At 29.5% G+C, this 14,780-nt stretch overlaps 1 protein-coding gene across 6 annotated transcripts in view; it reads left to right on the top strand.

The window, feature by feature from the left end:
- Positions 1 to 14,780, top strand: part of LOC113376608 — a 417,742-nt gene that overhangs the window by 304,161 nt on the left and 98,801 nt on the right. The gene's annotated exons all lie outside the window — the stretch shown is intronic.

Raw genomic sequence — 14,780 nt, 5'->3', positions numbered from 1 at the left:
AGATATCAGGTTGATAATTATATATATACTTCAAAATACAGTTGGAAATAGCATTTTCGAGCACTGCAAGGTAAAATGACGAGGAAAATCTTGCACAACTTTACTAAATTGAGTTATATTTAAACTGACAATTAATTTAAGTTAAAAATAATTAAACTACTTCTCATAGGCCTATAATATTTTAAGGGATTTGGTTGACCATCAACTTTATCACCATGCGAAGTTTCATCAAAATCTCACAAGAATAAACCCGAGGTTCTCCTTGTGAGCTTTTGAACCTTCTCTCGGGCAATGCCTATTATTTATTTTACCCATAAAGATGAACCACTTCACTTTTTTCTTTCTTTCAGTTATTGTCGGTGATTTTTTATAACTTTTCTTAGTGAAAGTTACGTTACATTTAGACATTTGAATTAATTGAGAATAATATTTCATTTTACCATTTTTTATCATTGCGTAATAAAATGCAAGTAAAACATATTGACGCTTTGTACAATATTCGATAATATTTTTTTATGTCTCTTGACTAATTCGTCTCTGTGTAAGTACAAATGAATAAATAATAGAACACCTCTATCTCCAGCTAACAGGGAACTAATAACTACTAGTCAGTGTCTGCGGTATGTGTTTATAAAATAATAAACATTGTGAGCCCCCTCAAGGCTGAGGTCACGAAACTGTCTGTTAACCAGACCGAAGTTACCAGTACGGAAAACTCGATTGAGGAACTTAATAGCCAGTTATTATATATATTCATATGTAATTTTTGCAGAGCCTTGACGGTTACGTTTTGACAGGGAATTAAAAATAATAAAAAAAAAAATTACCGTGCATAATAAAACGAGACTGAGTTCAATGCGGTTAGAGTTTAGATTTCAATAATTAGTGCTGGAATAGTGTTCAGTTAAAGCATTGAATTTAGCTAAGTGTGACTTTGTAAATTTGAATATTGTGCTTTATAAGAATTTGTGATTTTATTTACGATATGTCTTAATATAATTGTATAAATCGTCAAATATGTGATAAGCTGTTATTAATAATAGAAAAATCAATTTTCGGTAGGTACTAATACGTATGTATCGAAATATTTATATATAATTAAAAGTGAATTGACCTTAACTATCCTGAAAAAAATTTAGAAAAAAAATTCTTTCGCATTGTTTGGAAATTATGAGCTTTCAAGTGCAACGTAGAGCTTTAATGACCATTTTTCAGTTATTGTGGTTAATTGACGTGAATAACATTTTAGGACCACAATCAAAAACATTAACACAATTGCTACAAGTTTTCAAGAAATGATTTTGAACTTAAAAGCTCATAATTTTCAGAAACGCGAGATTTTTTTTTCAAATTTTTTTTAGGACCTTTGATGTCATACTATCACCCTGTTCGTCCAGGTCTAGGACATTGTGTATATACGAGGTCTGTTCAAAAAGTACCCGGAATTTTCGTTTTTTCAAAAAAATATTTATTTATTCGTCTACATTAATGTGGTCCCCTTCAAAGTAGTCCCCCCCAGATATAATACACTTATGCCAGCGTTTTTTCCAATTTTCGAAGCACCCTTGATATTCACTTTTTGATATGTCCTTGAGCACTCTCAGCGATTTTCTTCAATCGAGGAAAACCGCCGTCCTTTCATGGGTCTCTTCAACTTTGGGAATAGGAAAAAGTCACACGGAGCCATATCTGGTGAATTTTTGCACTTTGCAACACTTTATTTCATTTTTTACGCAAAATTTAATACAAATTCTTTGACTTTTCAATTCTTCCATTGTAAAAATCGCCGAGCTCAGAAAAACACGTCGAACCTTAGCGACTACCACAGACAAAGTAAACAGTGAATATAGCTGAAAATTTCATCATACTTTAGGGGCATGTATACCAACACAATAAAAAAAAATTTTGACAATCAGACACTCCAGACCCGCGAAAAAATTTATTATTATTAGTAATCCGGGTACTTTTTGAGCACACCTATATTTTATAATACAATACATTTATTTATTCTTTAAATAGAAGTGAAAACTCAGCACTTTTTAATGTGGGAACACTACAACAAAGAATGTAGTGCTTGTTGTTTTCATTATTTATATTTTTTGTGAAGTAATTTGTTTATATTATGGTTCTAAAAAGTTGTGATTCTAGAAAGGTCTTAAAGTAAACTACTTTGCGATTTTTTATTATTCTTATTGAACAGCGATTAGAACTTCAGGATTCTATGAGCTTTAACGATGAATACTTAATTACGTCGGATTTTTATAAATGACAACTCTCTAACAGTTACCCCATCTCTATATGATGAATTTTTTTGTTACAATTTCATAATAGTGATCAATTTTTATTGATGCGCCAATGTCGGTTAGGGCTGTTTTCACTTGGAAAACATTTGTTATCTATATTTCCTAGTGAAAACCGATTTTACTACCGCTTGACATCAGGTTGTCCGAGTGTGGAAACTATGATTAAAAGTCACATAGTTTGTTGCGTGACTGAAATGAATTTATTTTACTGAGTTCAAAAAATTAGTGTAAAGAAGAGTATTGACGTTTCTGTCTCGAATCATCAGTCGTAACATGACTATATACAATTCAACTTTCTTCAAATTTATTGATTAGGGCACAAAAACTAACACACAATCAATAAATTTATTTTTTATTTAATAAAAGTTGACACTCAACTTTTTTTGTTGTACGAATACTACACTAAACAATGATTCCTGTTGATTTTAATTAATGATTTTTTCTGTAAAATGATGTGTTTATATTGTTCTGATTCTAAGAAGGTTCTTTAAAATTTCTAACGTAACGAATGTGATCACAAATATATGGTTATGCAATTTTAATGCTTATAAAGCACTTGTAATATCGCCATATTCTTGCGTAAAAACGTTCTAGTGCCATTTTATCGGTTGCGATTTATTTCTTTGTCTGTCTTTCAGTAATGCATGTCTCTATTTTTGCCTTCACTCACAATCAGCGGAGCCCTGCTATTACACCGACAGTAAATGCATCACGTAATATATGGATAGTGGATACTAATTTTTCATCTCGAAATTAATTGTGTGTTTTAACTACGTATTTCATCTTATCTAATATAAAGGTTGTAATAATATAGGTTGGTAAGTGGCATTTTACAATAGTTTGTCACTAAGGAGTAGACTTAAGGGGTTTACGTTATTTTAATTTAACCAACAAAAATTCGCGTTGAATGCATTAAACTATGTTTTTGAACGTTTTGCTACAGTGAACTATAATAGGGATTTTTCTACTTATTAAATTATATTCGTGATTTATAGGTGTTATTATAAAAAATGCAAAGCTAAGTTTCAAACTAGTGGTTTAAGGCAAATTGCTGGAACTTTCCGGACCGTAATTTAAAATATTCAATAGCCTTATAATTTCGAAAAGATTTTTTTTTTTTTTTGAATTTTTTATTATTTTTTTTACATTTTTGAATTTTGATGATTATATTGAAACTGGACCTGTCTTCACAATAATTTCATCAATTCTTTATTACGTCCATACAAATGAAATGTTTTTTGAACTATTCAAATCGGACGCTCTGTTATCTCCAAAACTGAATTGCGAATTTCGGCACTTTTTGCCCCGTATCTTCAAAACGGCTGTACCTCTCTCTATCACTACGAATCGAATGCTTTTTAAATCATTCAAGTCGGTTTATTATTATTAGTATCCATACATACGCACACACATCTACTTTATGATATAAAATATATAAAAATTTTCTTTTTCGATTTTTACGATTTCGATAACTTACCCTACGGGTAGTTGATTAATATTTTATTCAATATAAAAAAAGAAAACTACCGGAGGAGCTTATGCAGTTGTAACTTATTAATAAATTTTTTAGTCAATTTTTAGATAATTATAAATGTATAATTTATTATCCGCCTAAATTTTCCAAAGAAAAAGTAGGAGGAATCTAGTAAAACTTTATTTGTTAGAAAATTTGCTTTGCGTTTACTATATATTAATTTAATTGAATGAATATTAACTCCAGGGTGATGAATTTTGCTCTAATATTTATCACTCTGAAGAAATCTAATTTGATATTATTGTTTTTAGTTTTTTAGAAGTGTTATTTTTAAATACTCGTAATGATTCAAAAATCTAAATATTTTGTGGGGTTTACTGGCTCGTACAGCAGAGTCACTCCTGCAAAAACACTCTTGTAGTGTAAGAGTTAAAAGCACATATTTAGAGTATAAACAAGATACTCAAAAGAGATAATGATCATCATTATATTTTAAGTGACTCAAATATTAGAAGAAAATTATATGGTAATTATTAATTATTAAAAAAGAAGTGAATATATTTCAACTTGATAAATTATATCGTAGGAGTCTGATGTTCATAACATTCGTTTCTAATATTGTTATGTAATGTATAATTGGTTTATTACATATTCTGGTCTTCGTAAAATTTGCCTTCTTATTGCACCGTCTTACATCTCATCATCTGTTAGGAAATGACTTGCACAGAAAATGATAACCTTTTCCTCAAACATCTCAGAACACTTACTACTTTTGTTGTCTCTCCTAATGAAATATGATACATAAATGATTTTCTATACTCTTTTATTATTTACTCACGTTTTAATTCTTATTTTACCGATATGAAAAGGTCACATGTTCTCGGATTAATCCAAAAACCATTTGCAAGCTGACATCATCGGCAATAAACATTTCACAGAATATAAAGCAAAATAGTGGAACCTCATGGCGAGGCGAAAGCTTGTAAACATGATATACGGCACTTCATAAATATTTACCGAAGAGACACGGTTAAATAAATAAAACAAGGAAGTCATGTGTGCAATTCAAGGATAAACGAAACGGATCTTGAATACGAGCATCCTTTCCCCAATCGAAACATTTGCTAAGAATACTTTTATGAATTAGTTGGGCAATTTGAGACCTATATTTTAGTAACACATTCTAGTGTTACTTGCTTCAAAATTCATAAGATAGTGGGCATTATGCAGCTGAACATATAGCCAATTGATAAAAAACTAATAAGTGGTGCATTGCATCGTGTCTTGTGGCAAATTGCTGAACACTTTGAAAAAAATAGATTTTTGAAAATTATGAAAAGAATCTACTTTTTTGAAAAATATCAATTCGTTATATATTTTGTATTTTTGTTTAATTTTCAAAGCATTCTGGCTGCGTAGCTATTTTAGAGATGGATAACGGATAAACATTGGCACGGAACCTATAGAAATATAAACAAAATTTGTACTTACTAAAATCTCTATAAATATATGTATGATAATTTGATGTACGAGGTCTGTTCAAAAAGTACCCGAAATTTTCGTTTTTTCAAAAAAATATTTATTTATTCGTCTACATTAATGTGGTCCCCTTCAAAGTAGTCCCCCCCAGATATAATACACTTATGCCAGCGTTTTTTCCAATTTTCGAAGCACCCTTGATATTCACTTTTTGATATGTCCTTGAGCACTCTCAGCGATTTTCTTCAATCGAGGAAAACCGCCGTCCTTTCATGGGTCTCTTCAACTTTGGGAATAGGAAAAAGTCACACGGAGCCATATCTGGTGAATTTTTGCACTTTGCAACACTTTATTTCATTTTTTACGCAAAATTTAATACAAATTCTTTGACTTTTCAATTCTTCCATTGTAAAAATCGCCGAGCTCAGAAAAACACGTCGAACCTTAGCGACTACCACAGACAAAGTAAACAGTGAATATAGCTGAAAATTTCATCATACTTTAGGGGCATGTATACCAACACAATAAAAAAAAATTTTGACAATCAGACACTCCAGACCCGCGAAATTTAATTATTAGTAATTCCGGGTACTTTTTGAACACACCTCGTACATATCAATTACTTGTCTCATTCATTACTTGTGTTTCGTTCATTTAAGCAAATTCAACAGTTTGTTTTATTTTTAGATTTTTTATGCATCTTGGATTAATGAACATTAATCCTGGATGTTGGATTAATCCTGCAAATTGGATTAATGAACATAAATCCTGTAAGACAAGTGTTATGAACGACGTTTAAAATTTTATTTGTAATTATACAATTGTAAATAGTTTACAATATAGTCTTTTCGATTATTGTATTTTTTTTTTATTACAACATTTGGATTAGCATATTAGAGAAATAATAATTTAGAAGTAAAAATCAATAATTAGCATCCTTCCGAATCCTATTCGTTAACGATTTTGATATTCTCGTAAAAAAATATAATTACTTCTTTTTTCGCATGGTTTTTATGGAGAATTTAAACTCTATGCTTCAGGAATTAAAAAAAGTGCTTTAATCACTTTATTATTTAATATAATGATAATGATACTTAATATCATTATTAACTATTCAAACAATTTGCATTTTTATATACCAAAGAACTTTGATATATAAGAACGATTTAGCAGAAAGCCTCTCGAAACCACCATGTAATTTTATTGGAAAATAAAAACAAAATTACAAAAAAATTACTTTATTGTTTGGCAGTGTTGTCGATTTTGTTTTTCCGGGAGAAGTTTACGATATTGATTTTAGATTATACATAGTGTATACTGTTACTATAGCGAAAATAGATAGAGAAAAGTTAATTTTAGTTATAATTGAACGTTTTAGAATAATTGTAATATATATTGAATTTTATGTAGTGGTCGAAGTGAGCTTTTAACATTTTTTGTACTCTCTGACTGAAATTGCGGAAGATATAATTTTGCAAATAACTGTGATGTTCAGTCATTACTTACAGTCATCATTTTGTAGAAATAATACATTTTTTAATAAACAACAATACAACTAAAGCCTTTGTTTTATAACGCATGTAATATTATAAAAAGAATGTTTCTAATCTGCTGATTAAATGGATATTTTATGATGAATTTACCGATACGTCATAATTGCGGAATATTCTTTATGAAGGCGGCTTTTAGATCTATAATAATAGTACCACAGAATTAATTACTATGAAGCGAAATAAAATCATTTTAATTAACTCTATGCTTTCAAAGTCAATTTGTATTATATTTTTCTTGCATGTTTTTTCTTTTCACTGTATATTAATACTGCTTTTATCATATATAAACAATATGAGGTGATTTTTAATGCTATGATAAGAAGGATTAATTAACTTCCCGTAGGGCAAGTTATAGTAATCGCAAAAAAATCGAAAATGAAAATTTTTATATATATTTACGTTTCAAAGGTTTCTGAACATTTTGGCATACCTTAGAAAAAATGGATGTATGTGTGTGTGTGTGTGTGTGTGTGTGTGTATGTATGTATGTATGTATGTATGTATGTATGTATGTATGTATGTATGTGCGTGTGTGTATGTATGTGCGGATACAAATTTTCGTCGACGATTTCGGGAACACGGATCAACCGATTTGAATAATTCAAAAAACATTCGATTCGTATTGATAAGGAGACGTGCTGATTAGTTTTTGGCGAAGGCAGGTCTAGCCGTTCCGAAGATACGGGGCAAAAAGTGCCGAAAACGGTAACTCAGTTTTTAAGAGAACGGAGCGTCCGATTTGAATAATTCAAAAAAACATTTCACTTGTATTGACAAGGTGAAGAATCGATAAAATTTTCATGAAGGTAGGTCTAGCGGTTTCGGAGATATGGAGGAAAAAGTTAAAAAAATGAGCCATTTGGCGGTCAAAAATGATCATTAGACATATGCACATCAAATTATCAGATATTTTATAGAGATTTTAACAATAAGTATACATTTTGTTAACATTTCTATGGGTTCCGTACCAATGCTTATGCGTTAGACAGCGACGCGGCGCATACGCGCTTTATATTTTGTCCCTATGCAGTTAAAGCAGTACGATTGCTTTCAAAAAAATTTCAGATCTTCTACAATATGTCAAAAACAAGAAAAAAAAAATTTTTTTCAAAAAAAAAAATGTTTTTTTAAAAAAAAATTTTTTTTTTCAAAGAAAAGTTATTTTTGTCCAATTTATAGTTTCTCAAAAATCTTATTCTTTCAAAGTAATTTTTTTTCAAAAATGTTAATTGTTTTTAAAAAATAATAATTTTTGGTACGGGAAGTTCCAGCAATTTGCCTTAAGGCACGATGCCTTAATTGCCTTAAGACAGAATTCCACTTACAGCTAGTTTCATAATTAAAATAACAAATCGTTGCGGACAATTAATTCAATGTCAATTAAGTAGAGATGGATCACGCCATTCTTTTAATTTAATTTATCGTACCATACTATGGTACTAGCATATGATAGATTTTCAGCTAATATTGATAAGAAATGTCTAAATTAGTTTCAATAATGATTTGCATATAAATATTACAAATGTTTCAATTGCTTTAAATTTTCTTGCTCTGAACAAAAAAAGATTTTTTTCGAAATAACTTACACATTCCTTAACCCACACTGCAAATATTATAAATTATAATAAATCACTTTATACTGCAGTTTTAATATCAACCTTCTATATATAGTGTATAACTACAATGTAATATAATCTTACAAATTATTTCCGCATTTGTGATTAAATACAATTACCCATATCAGTAAAGATCGCGTAAGCCTTACCTAAGTACATATGAGTAATGAAATACATACCTTTTAAAGTTGAGTTTGGGCTCTAGTTTGATTTTTTAAAACTAATTCAAACTAGCTGTAAGTGGAATTCTGTCTTAAGGCAATTAGGGCATCGTGCCTTAAGGCAAATTGCTGGAACTTCCCGTACCAAAAATTATTATTTTTTTAAAAACGATTAACATTTTTGAAAAAAATTTAATTAAAAAAAAAAGTGGGAAAACTACAAATTTGACAAAAAATTACTTTTTTTTTTGAAAAAAAAAATCTAGATTAAAAAAAAAATTTTTTTTGAATACAAAATTTTTTTGAAAAAAATGTTTTCTTCATTTTGACATATTTTTGGAAATTCTGAACTTTTTTCAAACAATCGCACTGCTTGAACTGCATAGAGACGAAATGTCAAAGCGCGCATGTGCCGCGCCGCCGTCTAAAGCATAAGCATTGGTACGGAACCCATAGAAATGTAAAAAAAAATACTTATTGTTAAAATCTCTCTAAAATATCTGATAATTTGATGTGCATATGTCTAATGATCATTTTTAACCGCCGAATGGCAAGTTTTTTTACTTTTTCATTAGATCTCCGAAACCGCTAGACCTGCCTCCATGAAATTTGATCAATTCTACATCTTGTCAATACAAGTCAAATGTTTTTTTGAATTATTCAAATCGGACGCTCCGTCTCTTAAAACGGAGGTACCGTTCTTGGCACTTTTTGCCCCGTATCTTCGGAACAGCTAGACCTGCCTTTGCCAAAAACTAATCAGCACGTCTCCTTATCAATACGAATCGAATGTTTTTTGAATTATTCAAATCGGTTGATCGTGTTCCCGAAATCGTCGACGAAATTTTTATCCGCACATACATACACACACATACATACATACATACATACATACACACCACACACACACACCAACACAACAATCCATTTTTTCTAAGGTATGCCAAAATGTTCAGAAGGTTTGAAACGTCGAGAAATGCAAAAATGTTCAGTTTTCGATTTTTTTTGCGATTACTATAACTTACCCTACGGGAAGTTAATTATTTTTTAGTACAGAACTATACAAGTTAATTTGTGTGTATATATCTTTAATATATTATGCTCTATTTCAAATATATTTATTCTCCCAAAGTAATTTCTTATCAAATGATACACCTACAATGATTACTGTTATGCGACACAGAAACCTTTATATAAAAACAATTTGAAGTATGTTTTATATAACATTTGACGTTCTAGACAAAATAATACGATTACTTAATATAGCTGTATTTTCGATGAGTAGACGGTTCTCCTAAATTCGTTGTTATAAAAAATATTAATGTTCATTGTTCTTGCAATTTCAGATATAATTTTTTACTACATTTGAATAGTTAAACCTTACATTTCCTGAAAATTATATTATGTTAATTTGTATAATATAATTTACAATATATATATATATATATATATATATATATATATATATATATATGTGTGTGTGTGTGTGTGGTGTGTGTGTGTGTGTGTGTACTCGTAGATATCTGCAATAAACCATATTTTTTTGATTAAGGGGGGCGATACATGTAATCGCCTAATTTTTACCATTTTTTGAGGACTTTTTAAACTGGAAAGGAATGATTGAATCTTTTTGAACTTTTTAGGGTTATTTATTATATATTAAATACCAAAAAAAAATTTTTTTTAATTTTTTTTTTTTAAATGGCTGCGTAAAATAAATCTGCCAAGACCCTCTCGGAAACGCCATCAATTTGCGGGCGTTCTCACTTTTCGTACGTGATCTGAATTTAAAAATTAGTTTGTACGTGTTCATAAAACATATATCTTCTAGTTAAACCAAAAAAAATTAAAAAAAGTCACAAAATCGTAAATTGGCACACCTTAGAAAAAAAGTTCGATTTTTCACCTTTTTTTCAATGGTTTTTTTTTGGTAAAAGGGTTAATTTTTGAAACATTTTTGGAATGTTTGAGGTTTAACGAAAGCTATTACTGTAAAGTAGATGTGCGCAAAATTTCATTGGAATCGGTTGAGAACTTTTTGAGTTATCGCGCCCGCAAATTTCAAAAATGTCGTTTTGAGAAAACGCGTTTAAAGTTTTGACACAGAACAGATAAGAGTACAGACACTCAAGCGTCGAGTTGGGGCGTGGCACTTAAATGAGTTTTTATTGTATAAATAATGATAATTTTGTTTTGAATATTTACAGGGATATTTTTGAGATGTTATTGTAACGATTTATGAAAAAAAAAATCGATTTTTTTTTCTTGTTACATGTGATCGCCCCCCCTTAAATATGATATTCGTTCTTACGTATTTTTAACTTACCAGTAGGGTAAGTTTTATATATCATATCTTAGAAAAAAATGATATGTGTGTGTTTTTTTGTTGTGATATGTATTTTATCGACGATTTTGGGAACACCGTTTCACCGATTTGAATGATCAAATATCATTCGATTCCTATTGATAAGGAGACGTGCTGATTAGTTTTTTGGACAAGGCAGGTCCAGCCGTTTCGAAAGATACAGGGAAAAAGTTCCAAAAACGATAACTCATTTTAAAAGAACGGAGCGTCAGATTTTAATAATTTAAAAAACATTTTACTGTGTATTGACAAAATGCAAAACTGATTAAATTTTTGTGAAGGCAGCCTAGCGATTTTGGAGATCGGGGTAAAAGGTAAGAAAAATGTCGTTTGGCGGTCAAAAATGATCATTAGACATATGCACATCAAATTATCAGCTATTTTATAGAGATTTTATTTATAAGTATGAACTTCGTTTACATTTTTCCGGTTCCGTAACATTGTTTTGTCCGTTAGATTGCCACTCGGCGCTTATGCGCTTCGATATTTCGTCTCTAAGCAGCTAAAGCAGCGCGATTCCTTTGAAAAAAATTCTAAATTTCCCAGATTTTCTGAATATGAACAAAAAAAATTTTTTTCAAAAAAGTCAATTTTTTTAAAAAAAATCAAAATTCTCAAAAATCAAATTTTTACCAAGTTTAAAAAAAATAGTCTTTTTCAAAAAAATATTAATTTTTGGTAGGGTAGGGCGGGGCTAGTTGAGCAACTTTTTACTTAAACGGATGTAGCTCTTCAATAAAAAGTCTCAATAAATTGCTATATGGCTTAATGGATTTGTTGTTTATCGCTTAACAAAAGTGTTAATACTATTTTTTGGCAATAAGTAAAATTTAAAAGCTACAGCTGTTTAAATGAAAAAAGTCAAGTATGCTCAATGTACCCCATAGATGGGGCAGGTTGAGCACTAAGAAATTATAATGAAATCATAGGTTCAATGTCGATTAGTGATGAATAAAATTAGTTTTTAATAACCAGTTCTATATTTTATAGTCTTTATTGACAGAGAAAACAAAACTTATAGTAATTTTCTTTGAATAATTAACCAAAGATAATCAACAAAACAATATCGTATCTTAGGAATTATTTTACCATTAAATTCAGTATTTTTGTTTAAAATCATTATTTCTTTATATTATTACTCATAACTTAGCTTAAATCTAAAAAATAATAATTAATTTCTGGAATTAATGGTAATTGTCTTAGTGACAGAACAAGTTTAGCAACTATGCTCAACTAACCCACCTCGGAATTTCAAAATAAAAGTGAGTTTATAAAAAAAACTGTGAGAATTATACCCAGAATCTCTGCATATCAAAAGTACTATAATTACATGGAAGAATAACATTTACTTGATTAAAAATAAATAACATTGGACTAAACCAGACGAAAACTCGTGATGAATTACTTTTTACTTTTTGGTCTCAAAATAAACAAAACGCCCGTGAGCCTCACTCATTTGTCCAGCTTCCACTAGCGATCGCGGGATGTTTATTTCTCCCAAACCTCTATCTTTCCGCCATATAATGCCTGAACGGACGGTGAATAGTTTTCGAGATATTTCGATTGCTCGACTTGCCCCTATGCTCAACTAGCCCCGCCCTACCCTACGAGAAGTTACAGCAATTTGCCTTTAGGCGCGATGCCATACACCTCTAGTTTCTAGTAGTGTTATTGTAAAAGTCGATAAGTGGCCAACCCTGTTCTAGAATTTCAAAAAATTTCTTCCTTGACCTGAAAAAGGGTCGGTAAATTTTCGCCCGTATATTTTATTGCACGTTTCAGCTTATTAGTTATTGAATACCATAATAATATGCGGTGCATTCTCTAAGCTTTTATCTGTATCGTGACAAATCAGTATTTATTGAACTGATGTCTGAAATAAAAAGGAGGATTAAGCAAATTTTAGGACTTTATAACATTGGTAATGATGGGGAATTATATTTCGTATACCTAACGTTATATAATTTGTTTCTTTCTGAAAACATGAAGCGAAAACGCCAAGTCGAAATTCGTTTTTTTATTCATTCAGGTTTTACATTACAAAAAACATTGTGGATATTTAATCCGAGTTTATTTGGATACCTTTGGATAACATTTCAATAAAATAACTTAAGACAGATCAGATATGCTTTAAGGTAACATGAGTCATATAGTTTAAATAAATTAAAAAAATACCATTAATTCTATATCGAGCGCAAAAAATTAGTAGTATGCCTTGCAAAATCAATTAGTGTTCTTATCTAAATTTGATGGCAGTTACCACATATCGAAGCCCTCTTTTAAATACATTGCATCATTCAACATTAATCAAAGAATAAAAACTTTTGACCCGTAAATATTTAATATAGCATATGTAAAAATTAAATAGATACTTCTAATTACATGGAGACATATTACCAGAGAAGAATTGAAATTTAAACGTTTTTCTATAAAATCGCTGTGTTTTTCATACATATTAATTTAGTAAAACTTATTTTTTTTATTACGCACTATATGCTGATTACTGCTACACGTCAATGTTTTGATTTGTTAAAGAATTTTTGAGACTTTGTATTTACAAAGTTGATCAACTTGCCCGCCAACTCTCATCGTCTGCTCAAAATTTAAACCACGTATTTGTACACAATAAGAAATCATCGGAGAAACCGCATTTTTTGCATCCATGTGCACAAACTAGTAATCTTTATTTGAATATAATTTATAAAATTTGTGTCAATTTCAATATTTAGTATTATTTCATCTGATGAAATTATTTGTTTGTTTTTCTAATTGTTTTATAAAAACGGTTCTGTTCATAAACCGATAAGACTATATCGAAATATTCAATATTTACATTTAGTGATATATTCTAATTATAATATAATAATTATGAAATGGTAGATAAGTTTTTATCATCGAACCAATGAAATACACTAAGAGGTAATTAAGTACTTAATTATTTTGGTGTCGTATAAATTTATTGATTATAAATAATGCGTGATAAAGTTCTCTTTTTTTACCAGTGCGTATGGACTAATGCGCAGCAAATGATTTATTGCAAAAGCATATGGGATTTTTGCATTATACCAATATCATCATTTTCTGATGTAATTTAAGTTTTATAATACAAGATTATCAACAGAAACTAGTATTTTCAAGTAAGAATGACGTTCCTTGAAGTTTAATCTTAATGTCAAAACTAGTTCATTTCAATTAACTCTATCTATATAATATGATGTAATATGTTCATTTTTTCTTAGTTTCTGCAAAAGTTGAGAGACATATTTCAAATTACTTAATTTTGCTATAACAATTGATTACCACTTAGCATATTTATTTAAGTTAATTAATTTTTGTACAATTATCTTTGTTACCAAATGGGTAATTTATTCCAATTTGCAACCCTTAGAGTAAGTTATTGAATTCGCAAAAATGATTTATTTCCAAGGAAAACAAGTTCCTACCGGTATTGCTGCATAAAATAAAAATTCACCACTATTAGGTAATTCTAATAACGAATTTTATCAACCGTTGAGTTGCTTTCTCAAAAAGCCACATAGTTAAGAAAAATCAACAAAACGCTTATATGATTCTTAAGTTTTGATATCTAGGATAGTACCTTTAGTTCGCTTTAATACTTAATACCATACACTTCTAGTTATTTTTTTATTCATTTTATGAATTTAAACGGCCAGTCAATATACTCTTTATATATGTGTATAATCGTGTTTTACATATTTTTCTTTATTTTATACAATATTCAATAAACCACCCCTGCCATATATTTATAATATAATTTTATTGACATTTTGAATTGTGATTTCTTAAGCAATAGATAGGATTTTTAGTT

The sequence above is a fragment of the Ctenocephalides felis genome, unplaced genomic scaffold (genome assembly GCF_003426905.1).
Source record: "Ctenocephalides felis isolate EL2017-DRISC unplaced genomic scaffold, ASM342690v1 CF-g0.4_SCAFFOLD_01886, whole genome shotgun sequence".
Lineage (NCBI taxonomy): Eukaryota > Metazoa > Arthropoda > Insecta > Siphonaptera > Pulicidae > Ctenocephalides > Ctenocephalides felis.
This window is presented reverse-complemented; position numbering and strand designations above follow the sequence as displayed.